Raw genomic sequence first — 20055 nt, 5'->3', positions numbered from 1 at the left:
TGTTTGCCCTGGGGGACAGCATGTGTTCGTGGATGCTGGGCCCTCTGGGTCAGAAAAGGCACACCAGGGTGTGATGGGCTTTGCTCTGCTGGTCATGGCCATCATAGGTGTGAAATTCCCAAAGCTGAGGCTGGCCACTCAGCCCAGCAGCACCTGAGCCCAAAAGCTACACAGACAGAGGGAGGTAATGGATGCTTTAGACCTTTTGGTTAGCACCATCACCCACTGTCTCATTTTTCTGAGACTTCTTCTTGTCTCAGTGTGCAAAGACACAATACACTCTTAAAACTAGTCTTTTTCTAGTATGTCAGCATCATGACCTGGAATGGTCCTGGTACTGTACATCCTCACTGCAACTGTGAGAAAAATCAGATCGTCGATACCATGTTACATCTTGGAAGAAAAACATAGCTTTTACAAACTTTAGTATCATGAAGGTACATGAAGCAGTCCTGGTAGCCACACAGTAATGACTGTGTGTGCTTCAGAGTGCACCAACTGTTGTGGCACATGATGTGGCACACAGCCAGGCTACTACACTTAACTCCACTGTCATCATGCCATACAATAATTCAGTCCAGAATTAGCACCTAAATGTTATTTCCTTGTGTTTTCCACAGGGAAAAGGCAAGCTTCTGTATCATTTTATGGAAGGTGAATGTCAGAAACCTTTTCTTAATTCTATGTTTAGCTTTATGGAATTAAGTAAAAACAGTACAGTCAATGAATGAATGTCTACCTGCACATTTCCTTCAAAAGGACTCACTTTAATTAGTTTTTTGACCCAGGTGTTACTCCCTGAGGGGAGGTTAGAATACTCTAAGGTCATTAAAACACTTTATATGTTTAGCATTGGTGTTTTATATGACTTTTTCTTCCATAGAGAGAGAGAGAGAGAGAGAGAGAGAGAAACCATTTAGGCATCTTAGATGCTTGGCAGAGTGAGGATGTGGGTTTAACAGCAAGGTATAAAATTGTGTTTCTTTTTCATGCCCTGTGCAAACTAAAGATAGATCTTTTAGATGAGGATAATACAAGCCGTTGGTGTCCTGATACACAGGCCCAAGGGTTGGATTTAAACAGTCACCATATTCATCCTGGAAATGTTGAAGAGTCAGTCTTAGGCTCCACTTTGATACGTCTCACAAAGGTTTTCTGTGTTAACAACACAGAAAGTCCCCTTTCTTTCCATCTGTCTTGACTCTGTTTCTAATTCAGGTTGTTAGGAGTGAAATTTCAATTTCACAACAACCTATGATTGAATCCTGAAGTCTAATGTGATTCCAGCTGCTGTCCAAAGGCAAGTTGTCTCTGATGCACTGCATAAACTCTACATCCTATTGTGTGTTCTTGTTTCATTTATCCCATTTAGTTCACTGGCATACATTTGTGATCTTACCATAAACTGTTCTTGGAGTTATTGGCATTTAATTCTTAACACCGTAGTATAGTACTCCTTTTTGGCCCATTCCAGCCTGGTTGTTTTGGCAAATGTGTGTGATGCCTGACAGTCAGACCTTTTCCTGTGGATTTTGAAATCCAATCACAGAGGCACACATTTAACCCATAAGTTCCCTTATTATTCCCTTCTTATCATTAATATTTTCCTTTTAAGAAAATGTTTTTTAATCGATCCTTTCATATGCAATTATGGGGACATTTTATAGTTTCCGGTGTGATACAAATCTCTTTTTCAAACCTGACCTGTCAGAAATCTGTTGTTTGTAATAAGGAAAATAACTAGCACATGGTATTCTTACTCAATACATCTGCAGGTGGTCTCTGTGTGGGTCCATAACAGGATTCCACAAAAATGATACGTGTCTTTAAATGGACCGTATTACACGGGATGTGTGTTGCACTGGATTAAACGAATGTTTGCAATGCATGTGGGAGGAAATACTCTTGAAAAAGAACCACCCTAGACATTTGCAAGATACAGTATCCTCAGAAACGAAATCAAGAGGCACAACTCCCAGCAACAGAAACAGGGAGAGAGAGTTGTGTAAAAACTTAGTGCCAAAGTTTGCCTCATGCCTGTCTTTAAATGGACTGTATGAATGCTGCAGCTGAAGTCAGCCCCTAGTGGCTAGATAGAATATTGAATGCCTCCAGTAAATTCCTTCTCAGTCCTAAATCCCAGTTTTAAATCTTGAAGTACAATCACATCTTTTTGTGGTAAAGCGTGACTGACAGCCTGTCATTTCCGTTATTATATGGCCACTTTGGGCTATTTTTATCTATTTACTATCGTTATGGTAATGACAATACTTGATTACATAGTAGACAGTAAACAAACAACAGCTTTCAGATGTTGGATTAGTCTTTTCTCTGTCACTAAAGCCCCAGACTAAAGACATAAAACACCACAGAAGGGCTGTCCGTGTCTCTGGTTTTGGGGGATTAGTGTTTCTTAGCAATAAAGTGCACTGAAATGAGTTTGTCTCCCCTTTCTCTGTCACTCCTCAACCAACCCACTCCATCGGTCTCAAACCCCAACCCCAGGCCGAAACATTCACAACCTACAATGAAGGCAGCCCATAACCTTAAGTACTGTTTTGTGGACTGTTTAAATTTGACACTATTATGCCACAGAGAGGGTCTGTGTAGGTGTTAATGCTAGTGTGGGAGATCTGTATAATCCCTGCTTACCTCATCTTGTGCTGCCAAAAAATTTGCTCTCTTTTTTTTTTTAAATCGTGCAGACTTTTTGGTCCTTTTGTTCCTTTCTGTGATCTTTTGAATCTCTAAATCTTTTCCTGTTCTCCTCAAGTTATTCATGTTGTGTTGGAATACAGTATTTGTGTTTCTCTCTGCTGTTCTATTGCATATTTGTGTTAAGTAATGAAGAATGTAATGCTGAATCTTACACTTGTGCAACTTTATTCAAGGTCAGTGCTGACTTTTTCCATGAAGGTATTTCAAACGGAATTTCTGAAGCTTCACTGTTTTTACTTTTCCTTTCTTTTGCTCTGCACCTCTCCGTCTGTGTCATGGCCCGGTTTTCTCTGGCAGTCTTGGAAGGGCTAGGTTTGTATGTGGTGGCACTGGGGGCAGGGTGCACAGCCTGCCTGGGTTGAGCGTACCCAGCCCCTCATAATTACAGACAGTAAACAGCTAGTGCTTTTCGGCCTATTTTCCCCGTCTGATGGGGAGAGAGTTCACTTTGGCATAAGAAAAAAATGGCAGTGAGGATGAGAAGGAGGGGAAACACAGTCTGATGATGGATAAAAATTGTCATCCTTATTCTGGGTGTTGATGATGGAAGCAGAGTGTGAAGAGTTTGTGAGACAGGTTTATAGACACACAAACTCTCAGAGACAGACACTGTCCCCACCCCCAGAACCCAACATACACAGACACTCTTACATCTTGTGCGAAAGTCTTTAAGTCTTTTGATGTGATCTTTCTGTACTGTAGATCTTAATTAGAAGTTCCAACAACCCCTGGTTAATTATGTTACTTCACTTTTTACTTTTCTTCCTAAAACTGTCAAGCTGATCACTCGCGCTGCTCCGTGTCTCTCTCGGAGTGTCTTTGTTTTTTTCTGTCTGTCTGCCTGCCTGTCTGTCTGTGTCCCATCCCTCTTTCTCTCTCTCTCTCTCTCTCAAGTGACTCTCTGCTGTCTCACACACTTTGCTTGGTCCAAATTTAATTCTCCTCCTCCTGCTTTCCTTCTTTGTTTTACTTCACATTCATTTAACATTCCCCTCCTTCCAGACACACACTCTCTCTCTCTCTCTCTCTCTCTCTCTCTCTCTCTCTCACACACACACACACACACACACGCACACACACACACACACACACACACACACTTTAATCCATCCTTATTGCATTTTTAAGTGCTTCACTGGTAAAACTGAAACAACGCTGAGGCAGTGTACTTGATGTAAACTTTCAAAACAAACAAATAACAGTTTGCAGATTCAAACCATGTGCTATATGCCATCACTGTCTCTTCATCTCCTTTCTCATCTCACTCTGTCCCCCTCTCTCTGCGCACTGCACAGTGCTGGCAAGCAGTGGGATGGGAGGTTTTCTTTGGCAGTCTGCTTCTCCTCTCTTGGCTGGGACAGGCCCTGGAGCGTGCTACTGGCTGGGAGTGTGGAAGGGAAGCGGGGAGGGAGGTAGTGAGGGAGGGAGGGAGGAAGGGCTTTGGAGGAGGGAGACTGGAGGGGTGGAGGCGTGGTCTGCAGCTGGTAATGAAGTCTTCTCTTTTCATCCTCAGAAGGCAGAGTGTGAGCGGACGGGCCCGGGGTCTGTGCGACTCCATTGCTCTCTTTGCCTTTAAAGTGCGCCGAGCGTCAGTCTGCTGTGCTCTGTGCTGCCTGTGTGTCTCAGCGCCTGTCTCCCACAGCTGAGAGATACAGACGGACTGAGACTGAGAGAGACCGCTACAGTCATGAGGCTTTCTCTTGTATCGGCTCCACGGCGCTACTCTTGAGGTAAGTCTACAGACCGTCTTCTACCCGTGTGCTGCTCCTGCCTGTCTCTCTCTCACTGCTCTCCTTTACTGTCTGTCTCTGTTGATTGTTGTGGTGGTGGTGGGGGTGTAATGGGGGTTGTCCGGTGTAGGTCCCTCCCACTTTAAATGTGTGTATGTGTGTGCGCGTGTGCGCACATACAGTGTGCAGTGGTAGGTAGGTGTGCATATTTGCATGCTCACACATGCACACATGAATACTGTATGTGTGTCATTGCACATTTCCTGCACTGTTTATGTATGAAGTCAGACTGAGTCGGCATTCAGTGAAAGGTTTATGTTAATGATGATAAATGGCTCCTACTGGTCAGGCAAGGAAGAGGGTCAGACTGGGACTGGGATGGGAACTGTGGTAATAGTTGACTGGAAGTCAGACAGGTTCAGTTGTGCTATTCTGTTTTTTAGCATTGCTTTTGTTGTTGTTACATTTGAATCACTCTGTTGACTTTTATCATTGGTCTGGGCCATGGCTTGGGTAATATGCAGCCATACAGTGATACTACCCTCTAATTTTAAATGAGCTGTTAAATGTTGTACGGGGTAGAGTTACAGCACCTGTGTGCGTGTGTTTGTGTGAGCACGTGTGGAGATGTTTAATTGCACTGCTGATCACAGTTTGAGGCAGATGCTATTGGGCTATTGGGGCTCATCTCTGTAAATAAAAAAGGACAGGAGACAGTCTGTCCTCATCTGCAGCCCAGTGACATCGGGCTTTGAAGTGATTTCAGTGGATCCGTCCTCCTCCCCGCTGGGCAATTCAGATCCGGCCTGCAAGTCGCTCACTTTCATCCACATTCCCTTGGAAATCCATCCATCTGTATTCTTGCACTCACCTCCTTCCTGCTCCCATTAACCCTATGAGTTTTTGCACCCTGATACCCCTTGGTGAGGCCTTCACCACCTATCGACACCTCTCGTATTCTCACAGACAGTATTGCTATGGTTTTATTCTCCATCCCCACCAGTCAGACATCCTTCTAGGGAATGAGTCTTTCCGATACCTCTCTTGGAAAAAAACCCTAAGCGACTTTCCATTAGTTTCTGCTGGGCCATGAGAATTATGGTTTCCCAAATGAATAGTGTACAGGAGCCTGGCTTAATTGAAAAAACACAAGCGTGGTCTGCCATGAAGGAGATGGTCCTTGTGTCACAGTTGAACTGTACGAATGTACTTTCCAGAGCTGTGAGGGGGAAAGAAAGAAAGAAAGAAAGAGGAAAATGCACAAGGGGCATGAGATAGAGCACAAACAGAAGGCTAAGGCAAATGCAATTACCAAAGAAAGCGTGGAAAATTAAAAGGACTAATTAAAAGCATTGTGCGTACTACACAGATTTGGTGTAGAGAGAAGAAGAATTATCAACAGAAGATTATTTAAAAAAATCTTTTAAGGAACTCAGAAGAAAAAGAGAGCAGTGCTGTGGGTGAGAGCTTCCAGTTTGGCTTCATCTGGTCCGTCAGTCAGCACAGTGTGTATAAAAGGGATTTTAGTAGGATGCAATGGCAGGAGGAGGCCATCCTGAGAGTGTTTGCCGGTCATTAAGCCCCAAAGGCCAACAATAGAAGCCACAGTAAAACCTGCTTGATTGCAGTGCAGCTAACAGCAGCAAGTCTCCCATGATTTTCCCAACAGGGAGTCATCATAACATTTAACCCTAGAGAAGCAGCCTGTGAGCATGTCTGCATTGTAAACAGACCACCAATGAGCCTTTAGGGCAGTTTCTTCAGTGTTGCTGCCGTTCCCATATCAACAATACTTGACATATTCTATCAATATCCGCATAGTTACCTTTTATTGTGTCTGCTACCTTTGCTGCATCCCTTTCCTCTGTCTCTCTTCACCCCCTGTGCTCTGTCTCCAGCCCTTCTGTGGTGTTTGTGTGACATGTTTGTGTGGCAACCCCATATGGTGATGATTGAGACTTTGTCATTTGTTCAGATGGCACATTTGTCACACACATGTTTGCCGGCAGCTGCTGTTGCTAGGGCTTGTGGTGCTGCAGGGGAAAGCATCTCTTGTTGACTTCCTCGCTGGGTGGCTCATTTGTTTGTCAGGACACTGTGACCCCTGACCCTGCTACCACCTCCTGCTTCTCACACTGCCCGTTAACCCTCCTGACATAACAGGAGGGTTAATGTAACTCTAGACTCCCTGACGGACACACCACCCCCACTTGTCCGCTGCCGTCGCCACACTCATGCATGGTTACCGGGAGAGAAAAGTATGGAAAGATCAACACTTGCAACAGTAGGTCATAGTTAAAGTAAATCTTCTAAGGGAGCATCCACAGGGATATTGTGATGAAAATGTACGTAGGCGGGATGACTTCACTGTAACCAGAGGAAGTGTGTGGAGAAGTGTGAACAGGAGGATAACCCCAGGAAGTATGATTTAACACTCCAAGGAATTAACAAATTTGCATTTTCATCTTACCTTACTAAAGACTATTAATCATAATCATCCAGCCAGTTCCTGTGAGACTATTGGCTCTAAGTATTAAATCTAATTCAGTGTCTGAAGGACATGATAATGGCTTTAAGGTCGGTTTATTATCAGCACAGCAGGTACTGTCCAGGCCGGTCACTGAGGTTACATAAGACTGGGGAGGTTATTCATCCCTTAATTCCCATGTTGATTGATTTCGGTCACGACTCCTGACCGCTCTGTCTCACTCCTGACAGGGCGGAGGTGATTTTCATTAGGCTGCAATAGTGAAAGCTGAACAGTGTCTTCAACCGCAAAAGAAAATGCTCATGTCAGTCGTTTAATCTACCCTTCATCACCAGTGGTCCGTGTTAAACTAATAGTTGAGTCAGATGTTAAGGAGGTGGTGAGGCGATAAAAATGGAACTGGGATCGAATGGTTAAATAATACGATGTTTTGAGGGATGACAACCATTTTACCATCATGTCTTTGTCAAACAATATTGTCACTCTGTGGCTCTCATTGCTTTGCTCATCTTCACTCAGACAAATGTTTATATAGGGACAGTCCCAAAAACCTCTATTAATCTAGTCTATCCCTGTCAAAATGTTAACAGCAGAGATATGTAATTTGACTATTGAATTATCAAAGAAACAAAATGAGTGACTCTGTTCTTTAAAGTTTTACTCATATGTTCCCCTGGGTGAAAATGATACACGATGTGGCTCCTGGAAATGGCACTCCTGTTTCTCCATATTTAGGATTACAAGAAGAACAGTATGAAAGTATTTGTTACTTCATTGTACCTCAATGGTATGATTTTTCACTATATAATAAATAATTAGATTTTATATTTAATTCAGAGGCTATCCAGATTTGCTCCCAGTATTTCTTTGTTTTTTTCAACGCATTAGGAATCCACACCTTTATTTCTTTTCCCATTGAATTTACAGCAAAATTTAAATAAGTAATTGCACAGTATTAACAGTATGGGCTAGCAAGTACCGACTTACAGCCATATGTTCTGAATTTTGGTGGTGGAACTGCTCCTCTGTCATTATTGAGCTATAGTCTAGTTGCTGCAGTAAAATAAATTGTAGTCTGGAATAAATACATATTTTGGCAAACCTGAGGTTGGAATCATCCATAGTGTTAACTAAAGAATTCTTTCTCAATTTTCTTTTTGTAAACGGATTCATTATCGTTGTTGGAAAATTTTTTCAATACATTTTGAATGGACAGATGACATGTTTTTCATTACACAGCTTATCCAGGCATACAGCAGCATGACTGATTAATGCTGACTCAGCTCCCATAGCTGTTTACATACGGATTGTAAAAATTTGATTTGAGTGACAAAATATGCATTAATACTTAAATGTTTCACTTTTATCTTCCTTGGTCTGCATATACTATGATGCATCCCTGTCAGTTTTGCTCAGCTCAACTCAAAATCGGTACTGCAAATAAACCGTTTTGTTATAACAGTCTTGTGTAACATCGAGATGCTTTCAGAGTTTAACTGCTTGAGCTGGCCATGCAGGCGTGTCCCAGTCTCTTTCTCAGCTCAGCTCTCCTTCATTTTCAGGTGCAATTACTGGTGACCTCTCTAGTCGGTGTCACTGACCAGCTAGTAAACCCACACCTCGTATGAATTGGAGGCTAAAGCTCCAAGCTGAGCAGACTCAGTGCATGACAGATGCAAAACACGTGACTTTCAGGGAGAGGAGAGTCCCTCAGCTCTTTCCCCACCTCCTTCCTCTCCTCTTCTTCTTCCTATCTGTCTACTCCTCTTCAAACAGGACCCGTTCAGCATATTTTCCATCCTACCATAAGTCTCTGTTTGTCAGGTCACACCTTCAGTCTGAAAAGCCCCCTGAGCTTCCACACAAATCCACTCAAAGGCTTGCGGACTGATATGTGTGTGTATGTGTGCGTGTACATATACGCATTTGTGTATTGTTGCATACATTTTATTAATTCTTGATCATAAGTATCTCAGATTGTAGGCAGTGTTCTACGTGTCTACTGACAAATAACTGTTGGATCAGCTGTCATGTGTTTATTAGACACTTTATCCAACAGGCAGAAAATTGGCCTGAATATTTGCCTGCTCCTACGCTCCTTCTGCTGTGTGAAGGCAGACCCAGCAGGTCTGATTGATTCTGACAGTGACAACAAGAACAGGCTGCCTGAGAAGACTTTCTGAAGACCTCCTCCTGCATCTGCACTGAAAAGTCAGAGGAATGAGCCAAATCATACAAGAAAATGCTTTTCTCTCTGAACTTCTTTGCAAACTTTCTAGAACTTAGAGGTTAAGTTGTTAAACTTAGAATACCGCCATACAAGCACAGCACAGTGGTTGGCGGTTTGATATGTTCGATATTCATTGATGTTGGTAGAGTGTACTTTTCATTGTACTGAGATTAAAACAGTCATCTCTGTATTACTCTGAGAGGCAGAAGTACTTCAAATCTTAATTCTGCCTAATGCTTGCATCTGCAGTAGTGACATCAAGTCTTTGGGGGAGGGAAGCAAGGGGAATCACCAGTAAATTATAACTCAGACACATCCCCAGACGCCTTGGCCAGGGTCCTGGAGCTAAACAGCTTTAGGACTGCTTTCCCTTTTTCAACCTCTTTTCCGCTACATTCCTGCTGTTCCCCTCTCACTCCTGGGTTTCACTCCACATGTGGCATTGTTTGGACACATTGGTGTCAGGCTCAGGCCGGTAGACCTGCGCGGATTGTGATGTCAGAGTCTGATGTCATGCTCTATTTAAAGGGAAAGCCATGAGAACTGAGTGGAAAGGAGTGCGCTGTGGTCTCACTTCAAAGCTTATGTCTAGGACTGCTGATGACTGTCATCCGTGGCGCTGCAATCTGTGTCATGGACACATGACCACATTCATTTTAAGTGTTGACAGACGTGTCATTTTGCGAAGGTTCATAGAGGAGGCGCCTCTTTTCAGAGAAGCCAAAAAGATTCTTCCTCTTTTTTTTTCTTTTTTTTTCTTTAGCTGTTGTTGTTTCAGCCCCCTTCACCTACAGGGCTGAATTAAGTTATCTCAGTTTTACTATTATTTGGAGTCAACTGCCTCTCATATGAGGAACAGTACTGGATTCTATTTGAAACTTGTGCCGTGGCTGTTTATGGTATATGTGAGTGAAACTTGATAGATGAAATGAAAAGATGATGCCCTCAATTGAACCAACAAACATGACAGGTTTTTCATGGATCAGAGGAGTCACATGCTGCCTAAACTTTCATGCCTCTCTAATTAGCTCTGTCAGTCAATGAACCTGGCACCTCATGCCATTGAAGAATGGGATAATGAATCTGTTTCTCAGTCTCTCAGTGTGTGTGGTATGTGTATGTACAGTATAGTGCGCCACTCTAAATACGAAAGAATGCATTGTTTTTCAGCTATAGGAGAGTTAGGTACGGCACCTTATGTTCTTAGAAGGGATGACTGAATTTTTTCCTCGATGACTGAGCTTTTTGTGCCTTCTTATTTAAACTGTCTTCAGAGTGGAGACTCCACTGTCAGATTCCCCATGGGTGCTCTGCCTTCACCACTGTTTGGCCTTCAAACAGAAGTATATTTGTCAGGTCCTCTCTAGTGTCCCTGGTTCAAACAGCCACAAGCAGGCTGAATATTTCCGGTTCAAATGGGCATGTTTGCTAGATCCTCTGTACTGTTCCCTCTCGTAGCTCCAGAGTGTTTGCTCAGGTAGTTCACAGTGGCTTCTCGGCTGAAATCACATGAAGGGCTAGCAGACGTAAGGCTTTATGCTGGCACTTGAGTGGGTGTATTTCCTTTCAGTCATCTATACATACACACACATGTACAGACACAGAGAAAAGGAAGGCAGCATTTGTAGTTTTACCTTCTAACCCGAGGGTTAGAAGGTAAAACTGTCATTTCTATGAAAACAGGATCTTGAATGTTTTTAAAAGCATTGCCTGCCTCACCTGTGTGGTATGAAGGCCTTGAAAATCCAGGTGAGCTCTTCATTGTTTCTCTCAGGTGTTCGACCATAGCTGGATATTTAAGCTGCCCCTATTTAAGTACGCTGGCAATACAGATAGATTTTTTCCAAATTTTGCACTACACTTTTTTTGTATTTTGAGGGTAGTTATATCTGAAGTCAGATGTTTTTAACTCAAAAATGTGAGTCTTGTGAGTCTTTCTCTCAGATTCACTGCAGTACAATGCCACTTTTGTCAACAACAAAAACTTGGACACAGACATGTTAACACGCTTGCATGCACAGATATACAAACAGACTTTTGGATAATTTATATTTACTTCCATACAAGACCATAAACGAAAAGATGAAATTAGGAAAATTCTCCAACACGTGTGTCTTGTCTCATGTACACACAAACAGTTTCTCTGGCTGCGGTCTCGTGCAGCGTCTAGTGTTTTCTTCAGCCATATGGGCCAAATATTACACATAGTGAAAACATAACAGTTCAGCCCCAGGGTCATATGGTCAAGCACATCTAGGTGATCAGTGCTTCCGCTCCAGATTCTGTTTATGACTATGTGTATACACACCATGCAGTCTGTCAGACAATTGTATACACCCCACACCCAGCCTCAAGCTCACACAGCTGGCACGGCCAAACATTCACAGGGTCTGTTTTAGGGGGAGGGTATGTGTGTGTGTGTGTGTCTGTGGATGTGGATGTGGGTGTGCGTGTGCGTGAGCTGCCACCCACTGCTCTAACACTCTTAGGCTTACAAAACAATTTCTAATTTTGGAAATCAATTTAAACAAACTGAATAATTTTTGGCAAAATAATAGACTGACTGCATCATATTTGCAATCTCTCTGTCTTGACCTATAACAGACTGTATCTCTTTAAAAACCTCTTGACTGTCTACATTCCCCTCATATTCATCCATTTCCTTTCACATGAGAGTGGCCTGTATTTGTATTTGTGCTGCAAAGTTGCAAGAAACAGAAACAAGGTTGGAATATGTGCACTCACACATTGGGGAAAAGATGTAGTTTGCTGCCAAATGCTTTGAGTGTGAAACTGTCACTTTTCAAGGGTAATGCACTTACTTTTTATGAGGCTAAAACAGGTGGCTGAGCTGTAGATATGGGAGGTACAGATGGGTGAAGTGACAGGGTGGAGTAATGACAAACTTCAGTATAAATTAAAGTTAAACATTGTCATTTGAGGGGAGTGTCAGACTGGTTGAAATGTACCTTTAGTTTGCTTTATTCTTTTTTTTCTATTTGGATTTGCTGTTTGTATCGCAGATAGGACTTTTGTTTTTTACATTTAGGAAAGTTGTAAATTCAAAGAGATCAAAAAGGAAAATAATAAATCAGGTTGCTCATATAAATTTACCACTCTTCATCATAGGAAAGTCATATTTGCCAAGCCATAAATAAATATTTCACTGATCTGAAAAACAGGAGACGTATAAAAGAAAGAAGTCTCATTTAAACATAAAAACAGCCCTGGCAACGTAGTTTGGCTTCCTGTCACAGTGGTGGCTATCCTGTTTCATGTTGCATCCTTTACTCTGCCTGAACTCACTGGACCATTACAGAATGGTCATCTGCATTAACGTCAACACAGCTGACCGACTGAGCCTGTTGTGTATGTACATAGCCTATGTGTGACAGAATTTATATTTGTTTGAGTGTGTGTGTGTTTATGTGTGTGTGTGTGTGTGTGTGTGCAGCCATGTGTACACACACCAGCATGTGTTTTTGTTCAAATTGCCCCTTGTGGTTTCTCATGGCTATCTGTTGGTTATATCTCTGCAGCAGAAAGTTGGTGCCCACCCCTTTAGAGTCAGCCTCAGCACAGTAGTGTATATCTCATTTCCGTGTTTGCATGTAGCCTTAAACTGCAAAGGAGAAAAAAGGGATTTGTTATGTGAACCATGTGTGACTGCTGACGCAGATGGGAAAGGTTAAAGCAGCAGGGAACTTAAAGATTGTGGCTTCATCTGCCAATCTGTTTCATTTTCCATCTGATGGCAGATGTGAGATTGACAGTCTGTGAGATGCTATCAGCTCCTAGACTTGCACTGAGGCCGAAAATGACCACTGATATCAGAGAAAAGTGTGTTTCTAATCTATATTAGCCCCCAAGTTCTCTTTAAGGTTAGGATAACAAGTGAACTTTTGGGACAAAACACTTATAAACCAAGTGCTGTACATCATTTCATACTGCATGATCTCAGTAAGTTGTGAGAAATCAGACTTTTTAAACAGTGACTTTCAAAAGCTTCCATCCTTAGCCAGATCTGATGAGTGGGCTTGTGCAGCTGGACTAAACTAACAGAGCTTCTCCCTGTGAGGCGCAGTAGTAATACAAGTAAATACAACAGATACAGATAGTGTACTGTGGAGGCGGATGTATTCACAGTTTATGGGAGTGATCCGCTCGCAGTGGGCTTACACTGCACTCATCGGTGTGATGTGCAGTGGACTGGTGCTGCTTTGGGTTGTGTGGTGTTTATGTAGCCATGGGAGGACTGTCCTGCTACATGTTAACACAGTATTAAATCTTCTCATGGCGACAGCATTATCACAAGGATGTTGACTCTGGAAAGCTACGTATGGCTCAAATTCTGATCTTCGTGCCATAGTTGTGTATGGTAGCTATATAAAGTAGAACCCATCTTGTGGGGGAAAGGGGAGAGAGCATACAACCAGGTGGTTTTGGTAAAAAAAAAAAACAATAAAAAAAATCATTTATTTACAAAGAGCTCAGATAATTTACATCAATAGAAAAATGAAAGTCAAACTACAAAGGAAAGGGAAACTGCTGGATGCTGTTTCAATCAGACAAATAAATTCCACCTAAGGAAGAATTTAAAACAAGAGATAAAACTAACTTCTTCTAAAAGAAAACATTAGAGCATGAAATCTCACTGACTGACCTTACTTTGCAAAAAAAACAACAACAAAGAAACAGCGAAGTCTAGTTCAGTCCAGGTGGTTTAAAGGGTTCCTCAGGTGTAATTCGCAGAGAATCACACTAATTGACAGTCTAACAACACAACGTGAACTGACTGAAACCCTCAGTGAAGTTGGTCACTCATTTGTAGCTCTTCAGTCCCCAGTTGCTTCTCTGGATTGGAGGGCTGAACTGGATGTTTTTTATGCAAAAATATGGTTAAGCAGCTTAGGTAAAAATTTAAGGGCGTAAGAGCTATCTTAAGCTTCATATTATGTTTTTTGTTACATACGCGGAGTGGCACATACAAAGAGGACATTACATCTGAAACTACAGTGGCAATTTTCCTAACAAAAACTGTTTGTTCACAACCTTGTTTCTGTGACGCTGACAAGCAAAAAATAGATCTTTGATATTAAAAACTATGTTTTAAATGTATGTTCTTTTTTCACTGACTAGATGAGACAAAGCTAAAATATTACTGGTGGGCTGTCAGACATTCAAGAAGAAGTTTAGCCTCTTTGACAAAAATATAAACAATGCATCACTGATTGATGTGGGCACATTGATGTGCAGAAATTCCCACAGTGTCCCAAACGGACAGTGAATTAAGGATAACAACATTCATCCTTTTTTCCTTTCTTAGAAAAAAGGATGAATCTATGACACATTTATTTATGATTCAGCAGAAAGGAAAACCCAAGGAACTAAAGCATAGAGAGAGGGAGAGACGCCCCCTGGCAACCAATTAAGTGGGAAGAATTCAGGCAACTTGAAGAGACACTTGATGAAGCACCTAGAGACAATTTTGATTGTAAAAGGGCCTATCTAAATAAAATTGGGGAAAAAAAACACCTTGCTATTAATGACTCGGTCAGTTAGCTAACTGTAAGTCCTAGAGTGAACTAAGCATATAAATTTGCTAACCTCATTAAATGTTGCTCTGCAGACGTGTGTGTCAGTTTGCTAATGAGTCATGCTGGTTTAACCTGGCTGGAAGACAAAACAAGTTTTCAGTTTGTTGTATGAAAACTTTAAGTGAATAGATCTTGCTTTCAGGCTAATGTCAGCTGGGTTAATGCGTCATGCAACATCAATTTGATACTTTCAAAGCTTGTGAGCGAAACATGCAGGGCTTGGAAATTATTCTTTTAACTTGTCAGAGCTAGTGAAACTTAAAGGAAGGAATCGTGGTCCTAGTCCCCCATGTGTCGAAATGGACATCACATGTCACTGTTGTAACATTTATTAATTTATATATTTGAACAAGGAACTTATAATTATGCTCAGTCTGTTTTCAGAGAATGGATCAAGCATAAAGTCCTGAACATGTGATGGATTGCAATTACCGACTAGTCAAGTTGCTGTTTCTGAGATTACCCAAGAGTTTATTCAGAAGATATTTATGTATGAAGTTTTAGCTCCAAGGCCAGCTTGACATTAATAGACTGACTGCTTCAGCACCAGTGTAATTTTAATGAAAATATTTGCATAAAATACATCCAACACCACAGTCTGATCAAACTATCTGGAAGGTTAAAAGCTGCTGATGATGCTGTGGTTTCTAGACAGTTATTAGGTTGCTGTTGACTAAAACAGATCTCAAAGTATGAAGGATTAAAATGACTAAAATGTGACTAAAACTAATAAAGTAATATCTGTCAAAATTAACACTGTGAGACTAGCAACACCGGTGTATCAGGCAGATCAAATCATTACCTTTTCAGCTTTGCCAGTCATTGTATGTGGCAGCCTGGCCCACTGAAAGAATACCTCTGCCTGAGACCCTGGGTTTAATGAGAATGTTTTCTGCAGGAGGCACAACTCCAGGTATGCTAACAACATAAACGCTCTGTGGCCCTGGAGCAGAAAGGCTTTTCCTGCTGCAGGTCTGAAAAAGGAGACCTTGGGCTTTCAGATTTCTCCTAACAATAGAAAGCCTAATAGGCAGATCGTCGTCCAGACCAGAAATGCCTCTTCTCTCATCTACTTTTATTTGAGAAGCTTAAACACATCTAAGCAGCTTAGTTTTCTTGTAGACACAGACGTACACCTGGGATAGAGGTTAGGGAATCCCCGGACTGTCTCACTATCAGCAGAGAACACTGATCTTCTTCTCTCTCCCTGATTCTTAACAACTCCTTTTCTGTCCTCTCTCCACTTCTGACAATCTTTGTCTCTTGTGACCAGACACAAATGCAGACGGCAAGTCTCTGATGATCCAGGGAAAGATAGTGATGCTGCAAGGAAAGTCACCTCACTCCGGCCCTTTTAAATCCTCATGACTCTGTTAGATGCCAGACTGCCACTGTGGTCCAGGCACCTCCTTGGGCGAGAATGACAGACTCAGACAGGGGAGCAGCAAGGGAGAAAGATGGTGGGCAGAGCAGAGGTATTATCAGGTTTCCCTCTAACTACAGCAAAGACTGGGTCTGGGCCAGAGCTGCCACAGGGTTCTTCATATTCCCAGTGGTACTTGTGTGCATTCTGCTTATGAAATAACATGCTTGGCCTCAGCTATTCTATTTCATGGAAGAAGTTCACCGTTATTGCTGACATTTTGTTTTCCACAATTTTCCTAGTGAGTGAGATGAAGGGAAGGATAAGAAAGGACACAGGGTGGCAGTGTTTTGGTAAAGCTTTTGGACACATCTACTTCTGTTGGAGAGCAGCGTCTCTCAGTTGTGCCATATGTTTTGGATAACATATCCCACATATATATTTTCATGTGTGATCAGCGATTAGCCAAAATGTGTTCCTTGTTTTCTGACTGCAGCTCCCACAGCATCAATAAAATGTGCTTGAACAATTGAACAATTTCAAGTGGTTTGATGTGCTGTAACGCACAAGAGTGCTGTGTGATTGGACTTTCTTTTCTCCTTTGGGTTGTCTTCATCATGTTCCCTCCTCACTTTGCACTCTTTTTTTACAGCAGCTAGCTCACACTCTTCGCTCTTTGTTCCGGCTCCATTGTGAAAGTTCACTGGCAAAAAGTGTTTGATCAAGTACACACAGGCCCACAGACAACTTAAAAAGCTTAAAATTTTTGTCCTTAAGTTATGATTTATCTAGACTGCTGAGCTCCCGGGGCTCATTGGTCAGGCTGTGATTGAAGGATTTATAAACCCATTAACAGAGTTACTGTATGTCACGTATCATTCAGTATCTAACACAAAGCTTCAAGTCATGATGGTCCTTGAGTGAGTTTTAATGAAAGATTTCCTGTTTGGTCCCTGCCAGGCCTTCTACCACGCAATATCAACCACTCCTTAAGTGCTCACTCCTTCAAATTAAGGGTAAGGGTAAGGGAAAAGCAGCTATGCTAAAAACAGAATATCTTTCAAAGGAATGGGATCTTATTCAAGGAAAGTAACAGGAGCTGTATCCGACTTAAGACCTCAGCATGGGTCAGTGAGAGTAGGCCTAGTAAAACCCAGAGGGCCATGTCTCCCCCTCTTACCTCACCGGCTCAGGCCAGAGATGAGGTGATCCACATGGTGTGTGTGAGTGTGAGTGTGTGTGTGTGGGTGTGTGTGTGTGTGTGTGTCTGCACAGTAAGAAGGAAAAAGTTGGACTGGTTTTGGTCCAAGGCAGGAAAACGCTGAAGTAAGCTCACCCGTCACCTCCCAGACTCCTGGATAAAGAACTGGTCTAATTGTACTTAATGCAGTTGTGTGATTTATTCTTTTAACACCTTTTTAACAGTGTGTGACTGTGTGTCTGTGTGTGTATAAGGACAGGGAAAGGTCGTGTGATGAGAACTGCACCAAGGATGTAATGATACATCAGGCTTTATTCCTACAGCAGATGTGTGTTTTCTGACAGCTTGTTTTTTTCTCCCATTCCTTGATTTGTGTCAAGAGCTGAGACTTCCCAACTTTGTGCTGGACAGACAGAACAGAACAACCCCCACGGACAGAGGAAGGAGTTTGGTCTGTCGAATGATGTCAGTGTTGGGAGAGGATGAGTGTGCTGGTGTTAGGGGGGTTAGATGAGTCTGTCGGAAGGGAAGAGAAGAGTGTGTGTGGGGGAGGTAAAACAAAATCCCCCACAGAGATGCTAAACTCTGTTACAGGCTGAAACAGAGGGAAGAGGACTCTTTACAAGGATGAAGAAAACTGTTCCACTTTTAATCTGTGTGCAATCTAAAAATAACCTCCCCTCTATGTCTACTGCCCACTGGGGCAAGCTTGTTAAAGTGTCTGTCTCCAAAGAGAGAGACAGACAGACAGACAGACAGAGAGTCAAAGTGCTACAGAGGACCATACAAACAGAAGAGAGAAAGGGGATGAGAAAAGAGGGAGGGATTATGGTGGAAAATGGAGCACAAGTGGGAGGGCAGAGGCAGAGTAAGAGTAAAAAAGGCAAAGAAGGAAGAGTTCTTGGAATGACTGTGGGACAGATGAATCTTCAAGAGAGTGAGAATGAGTTCATGTGGCTGTAGAGACTGTTGAGTGGATCAGACTCTTATGTTGTCAACTGTTCCCTCTCAGCACGCCAGTCAGCCGGCCAGGCTCAGTGCAATGCCATTACACACCTATTTGGCCCCAAGGCTTTTGTGAGTCTTGGTGCTGCAATAAAAGCACCTAGTGCTTGGAAATGTGGAATAACAGACGAGCTTTTACAGGGCCCGGTGGCTCTCTGAGAGTTGTTCACCACACAAGCAGTGAATCACACACACCACATAGTCACCCATTCTTCAAATGCTTCCCTGCTTTCCAGTCTCAGTGTCTGACTCACAGCTCGCTACTGTACCAGTTTAACCACCCAGGCTGGTGTGTCATCTTCATCTCTGTTAATGTTAGGTTGTTCTGTTTCCCGAGTCCCTGGAAAATGAATGGAACAGGTGAGGGTTGGTTTGTTTTCACTGGGGACTGGGATTTGGTGATTTGCGCCAAAGACTTATGAGAAGAGTCTAACAAAGAGGGACACAGGTTCTAAAAATACTGGACACTGTCTCTGGGATGTTGAGATCCTCCCTTGGAAACTTAAACAATCTTTGGTGTTATACACCAAAGTCCTTCTGGCCAATGCTAGGAGACTCCTCAGGACTGCATGCACCCAGGATTTTATTTCTGAACAATCTGGAGCAAATTTGATCCAGCTTCAACCAGGTGGATTCACTGTCCTCATCACATGGTGAATCTATGTACCTCACAGCAGCCTTTCTCTGACCTGACTCTCAGCTTATTTGATAATAATATTCCATCTTAAGCGGGGACGAGTGAATGCATCCCATCATCCTTACCTCTTTCTTCTCATACACACACTTACACTGAGATTGCCAGCAATTACGTATTGTGCAGATACTCACTTAGATAATATAAAGAGTGTAACATTGGCTGCCAAGTACATAATCAGAACCGTGCGGTTACCAAACATCAACAGCTGATAAACGACATACAGACACCCCAAGTCCAGAGCAAAATCACACAAATACACTGAAGTCACATAGCGTACCAGGGGTGACTTTTTACTACTGTGATGTCATTTTCCCCCTTAAAGCAGGGGCGCTAACCCCCTACCACCATTACTTTTTTCTTTTTTTTTTTTTTTTAACAATGGAACGTCAGCTGGGCGTCTATGGAGAGATTGCATCACTGAGGTTATTCAGGAGTGTTGGAGCAGCAGCAGAAGTCTGAGAGAAGTGAAACAGCACTACAGAACTAGCCTCCTGACCAGCCCATTCATAAATCCCTCCTGGTGAAGTCTTAGCTCTGTAGTCATGATTAGATGCTAACTTACACACACATACAGACTCACACACACTCACACTGCTGTCCTCCCATCTTCTCTGCTGACTTTCACTGCTGCTTTGAAGGAGTGGATGTCATGCCATAGAAAGGAAGGTATTTCCATTGTAAGATAAGAGTAAGTCCTTGGGTAGATTTTCCATTTCTATATTTGCAGTTAGTTTGCACTGATGCTGTCAGACACCACAATTGTCTTTGGTAGCTAGTCAGTGATTTTAACATTTCAAATCCTCGCAACACTTTACTACCTGGTATTTCATTTTAATTGTCCTCCAGTCTGCTTGCATGATAGCATGGTGGATAAGGTGTGCAGAGAATCTACTCTCTGGAGAAAAAACACCAGTCAAATGGGAATATGTTCGTTTGTTATTCTTTTCTTGGAACTCCTGCATGCATGTACTCCTCCACATACTTTTCAGTGCATGAACTCTAAATGTATCTTTTTTGTGAAAACAG

General features: G+C 42.4%; 1 protein-coding gene across 8 annotated transcripts in view; it reads left to right on the top strand.

Moving 5' to 3' along the window:
* LOC124061581 (zinc finger protein 469) overlaps nucleotides 1-20055 on the top strand; it is a 174201-nt gene that overhangs the window by 128591 nt on the left and 25555 nt on the right. For all 8 annotated transcript variants that reach the window (XM_046393547.1, XM_046393548.1, XM_046393546.1 and 5 more), the window contains one exon: nucleotides 4232-4448. The gene's annotated coding sequence lies outside the window, so the exon portion shown is untranslated. The remainder of the gene's footprint in view (nucleotides 1-4231; nucleotides 4449-20055) is intronic.

Source organism: Scatophagus argus, chromosome 7 (genome assembly GCF_020382885.2).
Source record: "Scatophagus argus isolate fScaArg1 chromosome 7, fScaArg1.pri, whole genome shotgun sequence".
NCBI lineage: Eukaryota > Metazoa > Chordata > Actinopteri > Scatophagidae > Scatophagus > Scatophagus argus.
The sequence above is the reverse complement of the archived record's forward strand: the minus strand, read 5'-3'. Positions and strand labels throughout refer to the sequence as shown.